Here is a 19,725-nt window from a genome sequence, read left to right on the forward strand (position 1 = left end):
CAGCCCGAACGGCTGAGCAGAATTACTTGAAATTTGGCAAAGAGGTAGTCCTCAGGTCAGGGATGTGCCTTTTGCATATATGGTGTCAATCTGTTCAGTAGTTTCTGAGAACATTGCAGTTAAAAGTACATACATATCTATAGGCGCCGTGCGCGAGCATAATTCTGATTGGTGGTTAGATGTCAGTCAAAGTGTCGGACGCCGTTTTGTGTGTGGCAGTGAAAAACAAAGGTGGAGAACGTGAAAAGGGGGCAGGGTAGAGAGTTCCTGACCCCCTAGCCTTTGTCAGGGGGTCCCTGAAGGACCCCGAAGGGTGAAAAAAACATTTAATTTTTTTTTTCAAAAAATCGCGGGGTGCGTGCACGGTGAAAATCCCTTAAAAAAATAAAAACATTTTAAACGAGCCATTCCATATTACAGGATACAGTCAATCTATAACTATATACATAGGTAGTTTATTGTAAAATAAATATATAAAAAATATAATAATACATACATAAATTAGCATTTAAAAAACCTTACAAATTCACTCAAAAAACCATAGGTTTCACACATGTTATAGTTAGCTGGACATTTCACTCGTAAAAAACCATTGAAATTCCCCCGTTGTAGTTAGTTCAGCTAAATATAACTCGCGCGACCGCAATCCACTGCTGATGATGTCACATATTACATCACTGTATTCACTAACATAATGTTAATAAGTCAGTTATACAATTAATTTTACAAAAAAAAAACATCCATTTAGACAATTATTTACCCATTTATTCTTCCATTAACCTTTAGATATACATATATAAAACATATGTAATTTTCAGAAAAACACACATTCACTGGATGATGTCATCAGTGATGTCATCAGTGATGTCATTTGAGATGTCATCAGTGATGTCATGAGTGATGTCACTGACAATGTCATGAGTGATGTAATATGTGACGTCATCAGCAGTGAATTGCGGTCGCGCGAGTTATATTTAGCTGAACTAACTATAACGGGGGAATTTCAATGGTTTTTTACGAGTGAAATGTCCAGCTAACTATAACATGTGTGAAACCTATGGTTTTTTCAGTGAATATATATATGTAGATTCACAGAAAAAACCATAGGTTTCAGGGGTGTTATAGTTAGCTGGCCATTTCACTCGTACAAAACCATAGAAATTCCTCCGTTATAGTTGGTTCTGCTAACTATAACTCACGAGCCTGCAATGGACAGCTGATGATGTCACATATTGCATCATTCATGACATGGTCAGTGACATCACTGATGACATCACTGATGACATCTCAAATGACATCACTGATGACATCACTGATGATATCATCCAGTGAATGTGGTTTAGTTTGAAATTTAAATATGTATTATATATATATCCCAATCTGTATTGAAGATTGAGTGGATATATAATTGTCTGGATGGAGGATTTAGTAGCTGTCTGACTGTCTGTTTAAGTGAGTAATTAAAAGTGTCTCAATTAATACATGGATTGCTAACTAAACTATGTGAATGTGTGCATCATTGTCTCTGTTGTTGTAACATGCTGCATCAGTTGGTCACTAACTACATGAGTGTGTATATTAGTTATTGATTAGTTGGGTGAGTATTTGTATGGCACACTGAGTTTGTGTGTGGTTGGATGGTGTGTGTGTAACTCTATGTATAGATGTGCGAATGGTTGATTGACTAGGTGTATAGGTTTAAGAGTGCATGTGGAAACAGTTCTTTGGGTGAATGAGTGTATTTATTTGTGTGTTGGTGAGCGAATATATGTTTTAGTTGTACATCTAAAACAAGGTAAAAAAATAAAAGGCATTGTATGTGAGAGTTGGTGTATATAAATAAGTATGTGTAAGAGTCAGTGATTGTGAGAGTAACTATATGAATGAGTGTATAATTGTAATGGTGATTTTTTAACATATTAACTATGAGTTACTATGTGTTTGAATAAATGAGGTTTTGTTGGATAATTGTGTAAGTGAGTAAATGTAAGTGTGATACATTTTTTTCATGAGTGAGTAGGATGACTGCATAACCGACTAAGATGACTGTTGATGTGTCAATGTCTATATATGTGTACAAGTGCATTTGTTAGTGTTCTATTAATTAGTGACTGCATGTATAAATGATTCTGTTGTTGAATGGGTAGTTGTGTGTGTAGACTTAGGAATCAGTGAGTCAGTATGTAGTAACTGATATTGGTGTGTCAATGGTTTCAGATATGGTACAATGTATTTTACTGTGAGTGATGAAAGGTTATACTAGTGTATGATGAGGTGTATCAGATTGTCACATGGATGATGTCATCAGTGATGTCATTTGAGATGTCATCAGTGATGTCATCAGTGATGTCACTGACCATGTCATGAATGATGCAATATGTGACATCATCAGCAATGCATTGCGGGCGCGAGAGTTATAGTTAGCAGAACTACCAATAACAGAGGAATTTGTATGGTTTTGTACGAGTGAAATGGCGAGCTAACTATAACACCCCTGAAACCTATGGTTATTTCTGTGTTTATATATATATATATATATATATATATATATTCACTGAAAAAACCATAGGTTTCACACATGTTATAGTTAGCTGGAAATTTTACTGATAAAAAACCAATGAAATTCCCCCGTTATAGTTACTGTAGGCAACTATAACTCACGCGACCGCAATCCTCTGCTGATGCTAATACTGTATTTAGACACTTATTTGCCCATGTCTTCTTCCATTAAATTTTAGCTATACATATATTACAAATTTTTTTTTTTCATAAAGACACATATGTCATCAGCAGAGGATTACGGTCGCGTGAGTTATAGTTGCCTACAGTAACTATAACGGGGGAATTTCATTGGTTTTTTATCAGTAAAATTTCCAGCTAACTATAACATGTGTGAAACCTATGGTTTTTTCAGTGAATTAGCAAGGTTTTTTAAATGCTAATTCCTAACTATAACGTGTGTTTTGTATATTCTAACATATGCCAAAGGCAAAAGTGGAACTGGTCCAACCAATTTTGTCCGCAGATTGACAAAGCAAGGAAGCACGTCAACAAATCTATTTCTGCTTTCCTCAGAGACTATGGTATGGGTTCCATTTACCACAACAACTTGCGTTACGACATGCAAGACATTTATAGAGGAGATGGTGTGCACTTCACTGATGAAGGCAACAGAGTCTTCCTCTTGAACCTCAGACTCTGCATCGGTAATTACTTGTAGGTACCAAAAAACAAACAATAAACACAAGGGCTCTTTTTAGAGCCACCTTATATCTAAACACTTAAATGCGTTTTTTTTTAAATTTGTTTTATTAAGTTTTTTTCCGGGTGCGCACTGGGTGCGCGCACTCGGCGATATTTTTTAACAAAATATTAATCTTTTTTTTTGCCCTACAAGGTCCTACTTTGACCCCCTTACAATGCCTACTGGGTCTATTTCTACCCACTCTGCCCCCTTTTCAAGTTCTCCCCCGTTGTTTATCACCCCCTCTTTATGCGATAGACAAAATGGCGGCCGCCGCTTCCTGATTTCCACCGATTCGAATGTTTACTAAGATCTAACAACCAATCAGAATTGCGCTCGCGCACGGCGAGGTGCGCGCACCCAGCGCGCACGGAGCGCGCTTAGATATATATATATTGATTTAAAGGCTATTTTCTCAGAATCTACTGAACAGATTTACACCAAACCTACAAAAGGCACTTCCTTGACCTGGGAACTACCTCTCTGCCAAATTTCTAGTAATTCTGTTCAGCCGTTCGGGCTGTAGCCCTGTCTAAATGTCCTATGGAAAAATGCATGGGAAAAACGCGTTTTGGGAGCCCCCTTTTATCTCAGCCCCCGCTTGACGAATCCCCCCGAGACTTTCAGGGTAGGAGCGGAGCGTAGCGCCCCACCTATTTTGAAAAATTCGCGAGGATAGAATGTTGAGGTTTTCCTATGGAAAAGGGGTCCTAACTATAACTACCTACTGGCGACCGCCAGTAGGTAATATATATATATATTCACTGAAAAAACCATGGGTTTCACACACGTTATAGTTAGGAATTAGCATTTAAAAAACCTTAGAAATTCAATGAAAAAACCAAAGGTTTCACACATGTTATAGTTAGCTGGACATTTCACTCGTAAAAAACCATTGAAATTCCCCCGTTATAGTTAGTTCAGCTAACTATAACTCGCGCGCCCGCAATGCACTACTGATGACGTCACATATTACATCACTCATGACATGGTCACTGACATCACTCATGACATCACTGATGACATCTCAAATGACATCACTGATGACATCACTGATGACATCATCCTTGTGATAGAGTGGCAGACCTCCTCTCCCCCTAATATAACCATTGAAACACACATTCAAAAAAAGAAACTAAAATGTTCAAAATAATGAACATATCAATATCAGTTACAACAACCTATTCAGTAATTCTAAGAACCACATACACATACAGTAATTCACCAACAGTCCTCTACAGTCACTCATACATGTACTCACTCATCATATGTACTCATACACCTGTACATCCCGTTACACAATGCCACTCATCCATAGAGTAACTCACACACATAGTCACTCATGCTAATAAAGAATCAATCATCCATTTACTTGCTACAGTTATACACACACCACCACACTTACTTCTACAGAAACTTACATATACTTACTCTTTTAAACAATCACTTATAGAAACACATACTTATTCATACAGGAACTCTTCCAATCTCTCACTCTCACATATACTCACTTATATACACCAATAGTCACATATACTAGTTAAAAACATATGTAGTTACTCATAAAGACACTATTGAGACAGTCATTCACTCACTAACACACCCATGCACACACTCATCCACCCATACAGTCCTGCACACATGCTGTATTCAACACATACAAACAGTGAGTCACTCATTCATGCACCTATGCACTAAGTAATACCCCCCACCGAACCATACAGAAACTCAGACACTCATAGTGATAAAAAACCAACAAATAACCTATATAGACACTCATGTAGCTACTCACCAACCCATGCAGCCACTTATACACAAAGTAAGAAACTGATACAGATATTTAAATATTTAAAGATTACTCAGTAAGCCATGTATTCACTATGATACACTTAAACAGTCAGTTACACAAAAAAAATTCCAAAAAAAGTATCCATTTAGACACTTATATACCCATTTATTCTTCCTTTGACCTTGAGATATACATAAATATAAAAAATATATAATTTTCATAAAAACACACAATCACTGGATGATGTCATCAGTGATGTCATCAGTGATGTCATTTGAGATGTCATCAGTGATGTCATGAGTGATGTCAGTGACCATGTCATGAGTGATGTAATATGTGACGTCATCAGTAGTGCATTGCGGGCGCGCGAGTTATAGTTAGCTGAACTAACTATAACGGGGGAATTTCAATGGTTTTTTACGAGTGAAATGTCCAGCTAACTATAACATGTGTGAAACCTTTGGTTTTTTCATTGAATTTCTAAGGTTTTTTAAATGCTAATTCCTAACTATAACGTGTGTGAAACCCATGGTTTTTTCAGTGAATTTCAAAGGTTTTTTAAATGCTAATTTCTAACTATGCCTACAGAGATAGGACATGTGAAGAAAGAAGAAAAAATGCACAGAAAGAAACAAAAGAAGTGCAGAAAGAAGCAACAGAAGTCCTCAAATACGAAGATAAGTGCAGGAAGAAGGATAACGTGCAGAAAGAACAAAAAGAAGAGCAGAAAGAAGCCTTGTTGCAAAATCATCCTGTACCCTCAACTTTTTCAGACGGATACTGGTGGTAACTGAGTCTGACTAACCAGTCCTAGAGCCAGTGCTATGTTAAAAGACACTTAGAATACAGTGAAAACACCTACATACACTAGGGAACATTATGCGTTGGGGTCCCCCTGTGATTAGCATGACCTCCTCTGTAAGCCCCTAGTGTATAATAGGGCATGGGGATTAAAACTACCTCTTAAAACAGGCCACAGGGCGTTTTTGCACACATTAACTCAGGCCCCGTCCCCTCCCTTCACCACTGTGTAAACACGCCCTGTGTCCATTTTTAGTTGGGAGATTAAGTTCATTTGAATCCTGAGGGTCCCTAGGGTCCAACTAGCCCACTAGGTACCTCCAGTAAGTGCCACAGAGCTGCGTTGCAGAGAGGTGTAAAAAGTGGCACGGCCTGGACCACCTCTCTGCAATGCAGCTCAGTGGCGCTTACTGGAAGCACTTGGTGGGCTAGTTAGCCCCCAGGGGCCCTCAGTATTGAAGGGAAATTATATCCCCAATTTAAAACATGCCATAGTGCGTGTTTGCACACGTCACCTCAGGCCCCGTCCCCTCCCTTCACCACTGTGTAAACGCGCCCTGTGGCTGTTCTAAGTTGAGAGTCCCCCTGAATCCTAAGGGTCCCTAGGGTCAAACTAGACCACTAGGTACCTCCAGTAAGCGCCACAGAGCTGCGTTGCAGAGAGGTGTAAAAAGGGGCTTGGCCTCAGAACACCTGGCTGCAGCGCAGCTCCCTGGCGCATACTGGAGATGCCTGTTGGGGGCGCGTTTGCAGAGTGCTGCACGGAGGGGGCATGGCCTCCGGCACGATGCCAGTCTTTTATTTATTTTAGTTTTTTAAGAAGGGGGGCTGTTTGGTTCCCCTTCTTATTCTAATTTATTGGCCCTGATGACCCCATCCCCCAGGGCCAGTATCCTAATTATATTTTTTTGACCCCAATCCCCATGGCCGGCCACTGTTTTTTATTATTTTTAAAAAATATATATTTATAGACACACCTAGGACATGCTGGACAAACCGTACGTACCTATCACCATGACGATTTGCGTGATATTCATTAAAAGGCGACTATGCATGCAATGAATCCACGTGGAATGTATTTACACCACTAGTGAAGCTCTGACATGTCTGATGCCCTACCGTGCCTAATCCTGGTAGACACCCTTGTCGTTTATTTATACAAACATGGGTAGCGGGCACATTTAATACACATGCACACCAAGCCATTCAAAGGGGATTCGACAAAAATTCGACCAAAACTATGCAAGAAACCCCCCTCACGGTTAATAAAACACACATCCACTGCCGGATGTGTAATACTTTTTATTTTACTCTCTGGAAAGGGGACGAACATCACTTGAGAGTCACAGCGTGCTCCTGACAGAGCCCAATGCTGTGTTACACCCACCAGTGCCCGCCGAGTGCCTCACACCTCTGTGTTGTATTCCACCAGCTAGTGCATATGCTATGACACTCTCTAGCCCATGTGCACTGTAACACCACCCCGTGAATATGTCATGCCACACTTGTCTTCGCACGGGTTATATTGCCCCATCTAACGTGCCTTTCTCGATGCCTATGTTATAACGCACAGTGCTATGCCATACATATTACAATCTGGGATCCATATATTTGTCACAGTGCATATGCAACGTTACACTCCCCAGCACATATTTTATATTACAACTTTAGAGACTAGTTAGGTTACACAACACTGCCCTGTGCATATTACACTCCAAGGCGCATATCGCATAGCACGCGCTAGTGCCTGTGCTATCTCGCGCTCTCCAATGAATCTGTCATTGCGCACAATGTATTGCAAATTATATTTCACGCCCGGTTCATCTTATATCACACTTTTTGGTGCATAGTTTATACCATACACTATATCTAGTTTTCATTTTCAATCGTGCTCTCAGGACTATGTTCTATATAACACTGTGTTCACCTACCCTTTTCACGGGCATTACATTTTGCGATAGGGGGTGGAGGGTCAGGGGGTGTTTCTGCCAAGTGAGCCCGGAGTCACAGTCACAAACGTCCTCTTCTTCCTGAATAAAAGTGAGATTATGCTGCATACTTGTTCATATTTTAAGTAGTTTGCACAGACACAATGTTTTAAAAACAATAAAGTTCCTAATACCCGCCTTCTCTGAACAGTTAGCTTGCTGCCCCATCCCCTTCCTCCCTATCCTCTGTTGTGTGAATCCATGGACTAGCCTCCTCCCTCCTGCCATGCATGGTCTGATGTGCTGCCACTGCCCTCAATTTAGTATGATGTACCAGTCCAGTCCTCCTGCCCTCCATTGCCCAATTCTATGCCCCATCATTGACCTCCTGCTTAAACTCTGTGCTTAGCTTGCTGCCCCTATTCTCCTTCCCCCTGCCCTCCGATGTCTTTGTGCATGCCCCTGCTCCATCCTTTTTGCCCACCATGTCCCATGGACCTGCCACTCCTATCTACTCTGAGTGTTCTGTTGAGCTGCCACTCCCCTCCCACCTGCCTAGCATTGTCAGATGACTGTAACCTGTCCCTGCCACCTCCACCCTGCCTGTCCACATGCCATGCCCCTATCCTCTTCCTCCTGTCCTACATGGTCCATTGTACTGCCACACCCTTCTGCCCTCCCTGGTCTGTTGTGCTGCAACTGCTCCTCCTGCCTGCCCCGTGTGGTCTGTTGTGAGGTCCCTTCCCCTGAACTTTCTTGTCTGTGCACAGGTCCTGACCCTCCCTTCTATCCTCCATTGTCCTTTGTGCATGCCCCTCCACCCTCCTTCTTGCCCATCATAGCCATTGTGCTGCCACTAACCCTCCCACTTGCCATGCATGGTCTTCTGTGCTGCCATGGCCCCTCCCACCTTCCCTGTGTGGTCAGTTAGCTGCCCCTGACCCCCTCCCACCTTCCCTCCATGGTCTGTGTGTATGCCATCACAGTCTCACTGTTGCTCTCCATGGTGTGTCTTGCTTCTAGTGCCCATCCTGCCTGACCTCCATGGCTATCTTGCTGCTCCTGCCCTGCCCCCTTGCCCCCAGCCCTACTCCCTCCCTCCTGGCTTGTCTGTTCCATTGTAATGCCCCTGATCCGTCCCTCCTGCCCTTTATGGTCTGTTATGCTGCAGCTTTCTCTCCTGTCTGTCCATTATGGTCAGCTAGCTACCATTGCCTCTTGCCCCTCTGTTCTCTGTTGTCCATGTGCATGGTCCTGTCCCCTCCCTCTTGCTTTCTATGGATTGTTGTGCTGCACTCCCGTCCTGCATGCCCTGTGTGGTGTATTGTGCTGCTGCAAACCCTGATGCCTGCCCTGCAGGGTCAGTTTGGTGCACCTCTCCATGTCCCTCCTGTCCTCTGTTATCCAAGTCCATGTCCCTATCCCATTTCCTTCCATGATCCAATGTACCATACTTGCGAACATTTTGAACTTGGTAAGAGGAAGATTTTGAAAAAAAACTGGGGTATTGATTTTCCCCTTTGAGTTACATTGAAAAAGAGGATATTGTAGACAGGAGACAGATCAAATAAAGCCCATTTGAGCTTAAAAACATTGGACGTTTCCTGGCTGAATCGGGTCTGTTGGCATGTATGGTTGTACTACCATTGCCTCTTCCTTAGCCCACAATGGTCTATTACATTGCCACAGCCTTGAAGGAGGGTAGATTTTGTATCACAGGGGGCCCCTGGCCCGTTCTGTCCACACCTGAAGTATGAGACCCTTGTCCTTGCCCTGCCAGCTGCATTTGTAGGCCGTATTAAATTGACCAGCGGGTCCTGTATTGCTATATAATTATCCTGAGACATCCTTACCACTCAGCCAGCATAAAACCCCTGTGTAGGCCCTTCTGTTCAATATGTAGGCCTCTTTGTTAAATTGACCATAGCTCTGCAATTTTAGTGTATAGCAGTCTGAAGGCAGGTCTGCGAGGCCTTCTGATCCAAACTAGTAGCCCCCACCCTACCCGAGTGCTCCGTGCTTGGTATCAAAGTTCAACATCCCCCTGAAGCTGTCGACATACAGTAGGCTGCATCCTGGACTGGTACTTGCTTCCTGGGCAGGTTTCCCGCTTTTAAGGAAGTGGCAACCGCAGAGCGTCAAGTTAGGAGAACTGAGGAGATTTTATACATGAATATATTGAATTCCCGTACAATACCCATTATTTTCTGCTTGCTCTATGGAACTTACGATAAGCGATTGGCCTGAGAGATAGACCTTTTCACCCAGTCCATTGTCAGCATTAAGTGGGTAAATGACGAAATGTCTGGTAAAATCTGCAGTCGAAGCTTTTGGGTAGCATACGTAGGTAGATGTAGCGTGCAAAGGAGCCCACAAAATGATATAAAAAGGGAGCACCCACAGATATCGACGGACTACCTCGCCGTCTGTATGTAGGTTAACAGGCAGTGCAGGTTTTCCCCAAGAGCTGGGAGCTCTTGTCTTCCTTTGCTTAAAATGTCTTGCTCTGCTTTGCTTGAAGTATCTTATTCTATTTTACCTATATGAAATGTCATGTTATGTTTAACCATTGTTCTCTTTACTTTTGCATTTAAAAGATTTTGTATTGTAATTGCAGGAATGCTTGCTCTAAGAGTAAACGTGAGTGTTCCTAGGTAACATTTTCCTTGGTGTAACTTGTTTCTCATGATGCATTTATAGATGTGTTTTCTCTCTCTCTCTGTCAGTACATTAATTGAGATACAGAGAATATTATGACAGCTGTATGATTATCTGGATTCTGTTTTTTGTACTTTATGTCTCTATTCTGCGGTTTCTTTGAAGTTGCATCTTCTCATTAAACTGCCATTGTATTCTGCCTCCAATTCCATGTCTCATATGTCTGTTTTCTTCATTTTTGGAGCAAGCGTTCCTAGGCACCCCGGCTCAAATTAAGGTGCCCCTTTTGTCCCTGACTCACTCTCCTGCTCAGTTCTGTGGTGGCTCCCGGGGATCTGGGGACCGCCCCTAGCTTCCTTGACCCATAATAGATCTTCCCTCCAACAGCCTCTCTTGCAAGTCCTGTATTGTTGGTTTGTTGCCCCTGCCCCCCTTTCCACTGCCCTCCATAGTCTGTTGTGCTTCCACGGCCCTTCCTGCCTGCTCAGTGTGGTTAAATTGTTGCCTTTGCACCCTCCTACCTGCCTTCAATTTTCAGAGTCCGTGCCCCTGGCCTCTGCCTCTCAACAGTATCATAATGAACAACTAGATTGCTAACATTCTATATTTATTACAAAAGTGTGGAACGCCTGACATCATCTTGATGTAATCAAAACTGTAATACCTAGAGCATTTCCTTTAGAAATTACATATATGAGAGGGTCTTATTGGCATCAAAATTATGGTTAGTGCTCTAAAAGACTAAAATAAGGACATATTTTCTGAGTTTTCAAATAGCGACAAAGCACTTTTAAATTATTTGTTATCTTTATGTTTTTTTATCCAGTTGACCACTTGATTAAATGTTGCACTTAGGGGAGAGGATGTGGTGTTACTTCCAGAACTGCAGACTTTGCAACTGGGGAACCAGGTTGAAGTTTCTGCTTCAGCTCGACATTCTGTGATTCTGGTCAAATCACTTAGTCTCCCCATGTCTACAACCAAAATGAATTTGTTCTTGTGTGATGTAACCAATGCTCATGTAAAGCACTCCAATACCTGACAAGTCTGCACTATATAACACTGCAAAAACACAAAATAATAAGTGTTTTGCACACTTCTGTCATTGGGCTATATTTGGGCTACATCTGGTTGATTTTGGGCTACATTTGGGCTCTTTTGTCTCCGGTGGCCATCTTGGGAGATTTATTTGTTATGAAGTTTCCTAATTTCCTCATGTACTGCAGTCTCCTCAGTAGGAAATGCTTTCAGTTTTTTACTTTGATTCCATCATGAAGGTATTCAGATATGTCACACATTTGCCATAAATTCTGAATGTTAGCACTCTAGTTGCTCATTAGATCACTGTAGTAAAACTACTCCACCATGGAAGTCTGCTCCTGGTATTAAAAGTGCATGTTTCAGTCTGCATGTCAGAATTTTTTAATGAAATAGAAGAGGATTTGAGAAGTCACTCAAAATGTGCCCTCATTTTCTTTCTTCAGTATTAATCATAATTTCTATGGCAAAATGAACCTCCTCATTGTGTTCCTTTTTAAATTAAATGTTTTAAGTGTTACCAGTTTATTCCAATCAAGATGGCTTCAGGTGTGCCATACTTTTGTCATAATGAAGACAGTAAGCGCTCTAGTTGTTTTTAAGAACATTCTGGGACATTCTGTCATTGGGCTATACTTGGGCTACATCTGGGTGATATTTGGGCTACATTTGGGCTCTTTTGTCTCTGGTGGCCATCTTGGGAGACTTATTTGTTATGAAGTTTCCTAATTTCCTCATTTACTGCAGTCTCCTCAGTAGGAAATACTTTCAGTTTTTTACTTTGATTCCATCAAGAAGGCATTCAGATGTGTCACACATTTGCCATAAATTCAGAATGTTAGCACTCTTTTTGCTCATTAGATCACTGTAGTAAAGCTACTGCTCACCAGGGAAAACTGCTGCTGGTATTGAAAGGGCATGTTTCAGTCTGCATGTCAGAATCTTTTAATGAAATAGAAGAGGATTTGAGAAGTCACTCAAAATGTGCCCTAATTTTTCTTTCTGCAGCACTAATCATACTTTTTATGGAAAAATGAACCCCCTCATTTTGTTCCTTTTTAAATTAAATGTTTTAAGAGTTACCACTTTAATCCAAGCAAGATGGCTTCAGGTGTGCCATACGTTTATCATAAGTAGGACTGTTAGCGCTCTAGTAGTTCTTTGGAACACTCTGGGAAGCTGCAGTAGAACACAAAGGAATCAACTGACAGTCTCTGCCCTTGTTGGATGTACATGTTTTACTGAGAATATCAGACTTCATTCTCACATGACTGAGAAAGATAATGTGAATTTACAGAAAATAAGCTCTCAGTTTAGCCTATAGATCACCTTCCAAACCTCTGTGGTAAAAGCATGAGAAAATATTTTTCTCTCAATCATGATATCCCAGCAGAAGGCTTTTTCACATGGTGAAATCACCTTAGAACATACCACAATTCCTAAAATGAGTATGGTACCATCAACAAATGATTTATAATGTAACTAAAGTCTTAAAACCTTCTATTAACTGCAATGCTTTTTAATGAGGTGCTATCATGTATATTTGTCCCAAGATGGCTGCCAACACTTCTTGGATGAAGTGCTGACAGCCAATCAGATCTCAGGATGAGATGTGTGGTTAGGCTCCGCCCACATATATATATGCTTTTAAATACTATTTACTCAGGAAATACTGAACAGATTTACACCAGACCTGCAAAAGGCACTTCCTTGACCTTATGGCTACCTCTCTGCCAAATTTCTAGTAATTCTGTTCAGCCGTTCGGGCTGTAGCTCGTTCTAAAGGTCCTATGGAAAAATGCATGGGAAAAATGCGTTTTGGGACCCCCCTTTTATCTCAGCCCCCGCTTGACGAATCCCCCTGAGACTTTCAGGGTAGGAGCGGAGCGTAGCGCCCCACCTATTTTGAGAAATTCGCGAGGATTCATCGACCGGCGCCAAAGTTATTCAAAATAGAATGTTGCGGATTTCCTATGGAAAAGGGGTCCTAACTATAACTACCTACTGGCGACCGCCAGTAGGTAATATATATATATATATATAAGTCTAAGCTTCCTCCCATGAAGAAAAAGCGCAATACAGCTCCGGGGTAAAATTGACAAAGGCTTTATTTTCAAAGGCGCGTAGTGCTCAAAGTTCCTGGAACGCTCAGGCAGACGCGTTTCAAGCCTCCAATGGCTCTCTTCAGTGCCGGTTTCACGAACTTCTGTGCTCTGTAAGGGGGTCAAACAAGATGCAGCTGTAAAATAGACCGCTCCCTCTGTGATGTCATCACTCCTCCTCCAATGGAAGGTGTGCTAGCCCCTTGAGCTCACACCTTGCTGAGCAGATGCATGCTGGTTAGTGTAGTTCACATGGAGTGTCTGTGTAGTAACAGCATTTCTCCTAACAACAAGTGATGCCCCAACAAAGTTGGTTGTGTTCCACACGTTAGCCTCAGATGCCCAGCAGTATCGAACAAAGTCTATTGCCAGCCCCTTATCAGGCGAATCGTTTCGCCTACTCTCTCCCCTTGCCGCTTGTCAAACCATGTGGCTATCTGGGCAGCTGGGGGGGCGCCGTGTTGATGCAGTCCATGCAAGAAATCTACAACGTGCTGGTCTCTTCACGGTGCTCCAGAACGAGAGGGTGTATTGCTAGTCAGCGACCTGCTTGCTGACTTAATATCCAAGTCTAAGCTTCCTCCCATGAAGAAAAAGCGCAATACAGCTCCGGGGTAAAATTGACAAAGGCTTTATTTTCAAAGGCGCGTAGTGCTCAAAGTTCCTGGAACGCTCAGGCAGACGCGTTTCAAGCCTCCAATGGCTCTCTTCAGTGCCGGTTTCACGAACTTCTGTGCTCTGTAAGGGGGTCAAACAAGATGCAGCTGTAAAATAGACCGCTCCCTCTGTGATGTCATCACTCCTCCTCCAATGGAAGGTGTGCTAGCCCCTTGAGCTCACACCTTGCTGAGCAGATGCATGCTGGTTAGTGTAGTTCACATGGAGTGTCTGTGTAGTAACAGCATTTCTCCTAACAACAAGTGATGCCCCAACAAAGTTGGTTGTGTTCCACACGTTAGCCTCAGATGCCCAGCAGTATCGAACAAAGTCTATTGCCAGCCCCTTATCAGGCGAATCGTTTCGCCTACTCTCTCCCCTTGCCGCTTGTCAAACCATGTGGCTATCTGGGCAGCTGGGGGGGCGCCGTGTTGATGCAGTCCATGCAAGAAATCTACAACGTGCTGGTCTCTTCACGGTGCTCCAGAACGAGAGGGTGTATTGCTAGTCAGCGACCTGCTTGCTGACTTAATATCCAAGTCTAAGCTTCCTCCCATGAAGAAAAAGCGCAATACAGCTCCGGGGTAAAATTGACAAAGGCTTTATTTTCAAAGGCGCGTAGTGCTCAAAGTTCCTGGAACGCTCAGGCAGACGCGTTTCAAGCCTCCAATGGCTCTCTTCAGTGCCGGTTTCACGAACTTCTGTGCTCTGTAAGGGGGTCAAACAAGATGCAGCTGTAAAATAGACCGCTCCCTCTGTGATGTCATCACTCCTCCTCCAATGGAAGGTGTGCTAGCCCCTTGAGCTCACACCTTGCTGAGCAGATGCATGCTGGTTAGTGTAGTTCACATGGAGTGTCTGTGTAGTAACAGCATTTCTCCTAACAACAAGTGATGCCCCAACAAAGTTGGTTGTGTTCCACACGTTAGCCTCAGATGCCCAGCAGTATCGAACAAAGTCTATTGCCAGCCCCTTATCAGGCGAATCGTTTCGCCTACTCTCTCCCCTTGCCGCTTGTCAAACCATGTGGCTATCTGGGCAGCTGGGGGGGCGCCGTGTTGATGCAGTCCATGCAAGAAATCTACAACGTGCTGGTCTCTTCACGGTGCTCCAGAACGAGAGGGTGTATTGCTAGTCAGCGACCTGCTTGCTGACTTAATATCCAAGTCTAAGCTTCCTCCCATGAAGAAAAAGCGCAATACAGCTCCGGGGTAAAATTGACAAAGGCTTTATTTTCAAAGGGCTCTTTTTAGAGCCACCTTATATCTAAACACTTAAATGCGTTTTTTTTTAAATTTGTTTTATTAAGTTTTTTTCCGGGTGCGCACTGGGTGCGCGCACTCGGCGATATTTTTTAACAAAATATTAATCTTTTTTTTTGCCCTACAAGGTCCTACTTTGACCCCCTTACAATGCCTACTGGGTCTATTTCTACCCACTCTGCCCCCTTTTCAAGTTCTCCCCCGTTGTTTATCACCCCCTCTTTATGCGATAGACAAAATGGCGGCCGCCGCTTCCTGATTTCCACCGATTCGAATGTTTACTAAGATCTAACAACCAATCAGAATTGCGCTCGCGCACGGCGAGGTGCGCGCACCCAGCGCGCACGGAGCGCGCTTAGATATATATATATTGATTTAAAGGCTATTTTCTCAGAATCTACTGAACAGATTTACACCAAACCTACAAAAGGCACTTCCTTGACCTGGGAACTACCTCTCTGCCAAATTTCTAGTAATTCTGTTCAGCCGTTCGGGCTGTAGCCCTGTCTAAATGTCCTATGGAAAAATGCATGGGAAAAACGCGTTTTGGGAGCCCCCTTTTATCTCAGCCCCCGCTTGACGAATCCCCCCGAGACTTTCAGGGTAGGAGCGGAGCGTAGCGCCCCACCTATTTTGAAAAATTCGCGAGGATAGAATGTTGAGGTTTTCCTATGGAAAAGGGGTCCTAACTATAACTACCTACTGGCGACCGCCAGTAGGTAATATATATATATATATATATATATATATATATATATATATATATATATATATATATATATATATATATATATATATATATATTACCTACTGGCGGTCGCCAGTAGGTAGTTATAGTTAGGACCCCTTTTCCATAGGAAATCCGCAACATTCTATTTGGAATAACTTTGGCGCCGGTCGACGAATGTTCGCGAATTTCTCAAAATAGGTGGGGCGCTACGCTCCTACCCTGAAAGTCTCGGGGGGATTCGTCAAGCGGGGGCTGAGATAAAAGGGGGGTCCCAAAACGCGTTTTTCCCATGCATTTTTCCATAGGACCTTTAGACAGGGCTACAGCCCGAACGGCTGAACAGAATTACTAGAAATTTGGCAGAGAGGTAGTCCCCAGGTCAAGGAAGTGCCTTTTGTAGGTTTGGTGTAAATCTGTTCAGTAGATTCTGAGAAAATAGCCTTTAAATCAATATATATATATATGAGGCGCGCTCCGTGCGCGCTGGGTGCGCGCACCTCGCCGTGCGCGAGCGCAATTCTGATTGGTTGTTAGATCTTAGTAAACATTCGAATCGGTGGAAATCAGGAAGCGGCGGCCGCCATTTTGTCAATCGCATAAAGAGGGGGTGATAAACAAAGGGGGAGAACTTGAAAAGGGGGCAGAGGGGGTAGAAATAGACCCAGTAGGCATTGTAAGGGGGTTAAAGTAGGACCTTGTAGGGCAAAAAAAAAGGTTAATATTTTGTAAAAAAATATCGCCGAGTGCGCGCACCCAGCGCGCACCCGAAAAAAAACTTAATAAAACAAAATAAAAAAAAAACGCATTTAAGCGAGTGGGGTTTTGAGGTTTGTACTTCTGTACAATCACATTTTCAATTTTTAATTGTAGTCTCTCAAAAAAAAAAAAATTTTAAAAAACATGGGTGCGCGCAGGGTGCGCGCACCTCAAAAAAATTTCAAAAAAAAATTCTAAAAACAAAATTTGTTTGATTAAGTTTATAAGTGGCTCTTAAAAGAGCCCTTGAGTTAATGGAGGGAAACAGGAAGAGAAAAACGCAAAAAAAGAAAAAACATCTATGGCCTAGTGCACGTATGCGCATCAAATTTTCTCTGAAGGAGATCAAGACTGGTCTCCCCCACAGAAATAAGAGAACCGCAATCAGTGCACCGTGTAGACAACCTCGCCAAACAAGGTGGACCAACAAGAGGTAAAGAAACAGGTGAAGGCACCATCGCAGCTGAAGTGCTCCCCTGAGCTGCCGAAGATGTGCTCGGCTGAGCTGCTGCTGATGTCGTCGGCTGAGCAGGTGGAGGGTTTTCTCCAGAAGCTCGACGATAAGATACTGGATGCATTTTGTAAACATGTCTCAACATAGTGTGAATGCTAAAAGAATATTTCTTGTTAGGATTCCCACGAGATAAGACTTTTTTACAAAGTACACATGTAACTTTCGGTGCATTTACCTTTTTCTCATTCTCTGGAAAAGTGAAAAACTGCCATATAAAGCTGTCTTTCTGCTTCCTGTTCCTCTGCCTCTCAAGAGTGTCCTGCTCACTGTCTGAAGTAGGTTGCTGTTCAGCCATTGTCTCTCAACAACAGAATAGCTCCTTCTCCAAAGGAATCAGAACTAATAATGAGGGGAGTAGGTGTGGTTTGGGAAGAATCTGGAACAGAAAGTACTTCAAACCAATCAAAAGTGAAGATTCTTGATCACATGACTTGCCATGAGGGGATTGGGTGTGGTATTGATACAATTAGAAACTGAAAGTAATGATAACCAATAAGAAATATTGTTTTATTATGTATAAACCCGAGGTGCGCGCACTGCGCAAGCTCCGTGCGCGCACCCCGCGATGACGTATGCACGAACGCGTAAACGCGAAGGTGCATACGTCATATACGCGTACCTAGTGCGCATACGTTGAACACGCGTATACGCGACCGTTATTGCGCATAATTTTAGCGTATGCGGAAGTAAACCGCGTCGAGGGCGTAGGACGCATGCGTACGTACGTACGCATACGTACTGGGTGCGCGCTCCCAGCGCGCACCATTAAGTATATTTGCGTACGTAAATAACGTACGACGGAATTCATAAAAAAGTTACGAAATAGTACTAGGTGCGCGCTCAGAGCGCGCACCCCAAGAATTTATAAAAAAAAAAAAAAGTGGACATAAAATAATTAAAAAAATTAAATAAAAAAAAATATCCAAATTGAATTTAAAAAAAAAATAATTTATAAAAAAATACAGATAATATATAAATGAATATAAAGTAATTTTATTTAAATAAAAAAAATATCTTTAATTAAAAATACATAACTTAGCATATAAAAAACCATACAAATTCTCTGAAAAAACCAAAGGTTTCAAAAACGATATAGTTAGGGATTAGCATTTAAAAAACCTTGCAAATTCACTGAAAAAACCATAGGTTTCACACACGTTATAGTTAGGAATTAGCATTTAAAAAACCTTGCAAATTCACTGAAAAAACCATGGGTTTCACACACGTTATAGTTAGGAATTAGCATTTACAAAACCTTAGAAATTCAGTGAAAAAACCATAGGTTTAACACATGTTATAGTTAGCTGGACATTTTACTCGTAAAAAAACAATGAAATTCCCCCGTTATAGTTAGTTCAGCTAACTATAACTCGCGCGCCCGCAATGCACTGCTGATGACGTCACATATTACATCACTCATGACATGGTCAGTGACATCACTCATGACATCACTGATGACATCTCAAATGACATCACTGATGACATCACTGATGACATCATCCTTGAGATAGAGTGGCAGAGCTCCTCTTCCCCTAATATAACCTTTGATACACACACTCAAAAATACAAACTAACATTTTCAAAACAATGGACATACCAATACCAATTACAACAACCTCTTCAGTAATTCTAAGATTCACATACACATCCACTCATTCACCAACAGTCCTATACAGTCACTCATACATGTACTCACTCATCATATGTTCTCATACACCTATACACCCTGTTACACAATGCCACTCATCCATGGAGTTACTCACACACATAGTCACTCATGCTAATAAAGAATCAAACATCCATTTACTTAAATATACAGGCATACACACACCACCACACTTACTTTTACGGAAACTTACACATACTTACTCTTTTAAACAATCACTTATAGAACCACATACTTATTCATTCAGGAACTCTTTCAATCTCTCACTCTCACATATACTCACTTATATACACCAATAGTCACATATACTAGTTTAAAACATATGTAGTTACTCATAAAGACACTATAGAGACAGTTAATCACTCACTAACACACCCATACACACACTCATGCACCCATAGAGTCCTGCACACATGCTGACTTCAACACATACAAAGACTGAGTCATTCATTCATGCACCTATGCACTACGTAATACCCCCCACCAAACCATACAGACATCAGACACTGATACTCAAAAAACCAACAAATAACCTATATAGACACTCATGTAGCTACTCACCAACCCATGCAGCCACTTA

This window comes from Triturus cristatus, chromosome 8 (genome assembly GCF_964204655.1).
Source record: "Triturus cristatus chromosome 8, aTriCri1.1, whole genome shotgun sequence".
NCBI lineage: Eukaryota > Metazoa > Chordata > Amphibia > Caudata > Salamandridae > Triturus > Triturus cristatus.